Source organism: Cyprinodon variegatus, unplaced genomic scaffold (genome assembly GCF_000732505.1).
Source record: "Cyprinodon variegatus isolate N-32 unplaced genomic scaffold, C_variegatus-1.0 Scaffold877, whole genome shotgun sequence".
Classification (NCBI taxonomy): Eukaryota; Metazoa; Chordata; class Actinopteri; order Cyprinodontiformes; family Cyprinodontidae; genus Cyprinodon; species Cyprinodon variegatus.
Genome location: NW_015151330.1, coordinates 60,803 through 63,071, shown reverse-complemented (window position 1 = coordinate 63,071; position 2,269 = coordinate 60,803). Strand labels below are relative to the sequence as shown.

At 37.9% G+C, this 2,269-nt stretch overlaps 1 non-coding gene across 1 annotated transcript; it reads left to right on the top strand.

Annotated features, from left to right (window-relative positions):
- Window positions 1-804: 804 nt before the first annotated feature.
- Window positions 805-876, top strand: trnaw-cca. The gene has a single exon. It is a non-coding gene; the product is annotated as a tRNA-Trp (tRNA).
- The last annotated feature ends 1,393 nt before the right edge of the window (window positions 877-2,269 follow it).

The window sequence follows — 2,269 nt, the reverse complement described above, 5'->3', positions numbered from 1 at the left end:
GGCTTTGCAAGTTAATGTTAATATGGCAAAAATACCTTGCCTTTTAAAGCAGAATCCACAATTCTTTAATGACCCCCCTTTCAGAGACATAGACATGTATGGGGCTTTGCAAGTTAATGTTAATATGGCAAAAATACCTGGCCTTTTAAAGCAGAATCCACAATTCTTTAATGACCCCCCTTTCAGAGACATAGACATGTATGGGGCTTTGCAAGTTAATGTTAATATGGCAAAAATACCTGGCCTTTTAAAGCAGAATCCACAATTCTTTAATGAATCCCCTTTCAGAGACATGTGAAACTACCACTTGGCAAAACACCTTGCATATTGAGCCAGGCCAACAATTCCCTTTAACGACCCCCTTTCAGACACCTAGACATGTATGGGGCTTTGCAAGTTAACAGAAGAAGCCAAATAACCCCTGTTCCAAGGGGTGGACATGTTCCTCTGATTCAATTAGCATGTTTTCTAAAATAAAACAAGGGCTTATTGGGCTATTGTATATAGCTTCAAACTCTATGCTATTCTTGAAATTTTGAACCGTGAAAGCTTCTTGGATGGGAAGCGAAATGTCTTCCAATTTGGAAACAAATTCCAGTATATTGTTTTTAACTTTTTTGATTGGCACCCAGATCTACTGGAGAAGGTAATTGGTATCTTCTGTCTTGTAAATGAGGAAATCAATGTCAGGAATAAACTTTGGCTTGCTACACATGGATCACGGTATTCTATTTCAACTATCTAGTGTGTTATATCTGCTGTCTGAAAAATATATTCTGATGACATGGGGATCTCCTATGCCAGGACTCTGTGGTGCAATGGTAGTGCATCTGACTCCAGATCAGAAGGCTGCATGTTCAAATCATGTCAGAGTCATTGTACGTTCCTTGTTTGAAGTAATACAATTAAATTATTTTTGTCTTAAGGCTGTGGCTTCATCCATGTGAAACTCACGTATATGGCAAAAAGACCTTGCCTACTCACAGAGACTCACAATTCCCTTTAAATATTAAAGAATGTGTAAAACATGTGTTTTTAACTGTGTTTCCATTTTTTTTCTTTTTTCGAAAGGAACAGCAGAGAGGTGGATGGACGTTCTTCAGGCAGCTGACCTTCCCAACAACCAAGCTGCTGTTTTTTTTTGTCCTCAGCATCCCATCTTCCACTGGTTTTTGGATAGGATTTTCACCTTAATGAAGAACAAATGGACTGATGTGCGGAACAAATGCTGCACTGAATTAATTAATGCTAATTGTCACTATCAATTTTGAACTGTCTTACTTAGAGTTTTACTCTGCAGCACTCAAAGACAACTCCTCACTGCTGCAAGAGCTCAGAGAAAATACAAGTGGAAAAAGTAGGCTATCGCTACATAATGTGTCATTGAACTAATGATTTTTTTTTCTGTTTTACAACTGTAGCCTACAGTCATTGCATTTAAGGCACGAATATGTTTACAAGTTTGAACAAGTTTGCTGGTGCACCAAAAATGGGCACTATTTATTTATTGTTTAATATTCATTTTGACATTTTTACAGTTTGAAGTTAAGCAGGATTCATACAAGTAGGAGAATACTTGTATCTTAAATTAATGAAACCTGTTTATTATTACTAGTTGATTTTAGTAAGTAAGATATCTTGCAAGTAATGTTTGGTTTATTGAAAGGTTTTATCTACCCCAGCGCAAATGGGTTTGGCTGACATTAAAGCATATATTCTAATACCTTCAGTTCCTTGACTAAAAATCTGATACCTGGACTGCGGTACTGCTCCTGAATCTCCTCAAAAATGAAATTAACACACAGAATAGAAGTGACTAGTTCGGCATCCATTCTTTGCCTGCTTTGTTAGTCAATTGTCTTGATTGCTAGGCAACAGAGCTTATGCTGAGTGCTGGCTGTGACAGCTGGGGAAGGCACGACCTGTTCAATTCTATATTTGAAGTTTCCCGGCCTCCTTATTTTCAAAGCCTTAGAAGGAGCCACTCTTGTTAGGCTGGGTCCTTTGGAGGACGCAGCAGCCGAAATCAAACAAAGCACATATGGTTTACAGCTGTGTGTCTTTAGCTTTGCTATAGCGCCCCCTAAATGTATGACATGACAAATACTGGGCCTAGTATAACGATTTGGTTTGCATTATCAAGCAGGGCTAAAGTCTGGTAATACCTGCTTGTAACGTTTACTTGTTTGATTTTTATTTTTATTTTTTTTCTGGAATGCTGCAGAGATTTAAATTAATTTCAATAAGTGCCACCAAAGTGGTTAGTGGC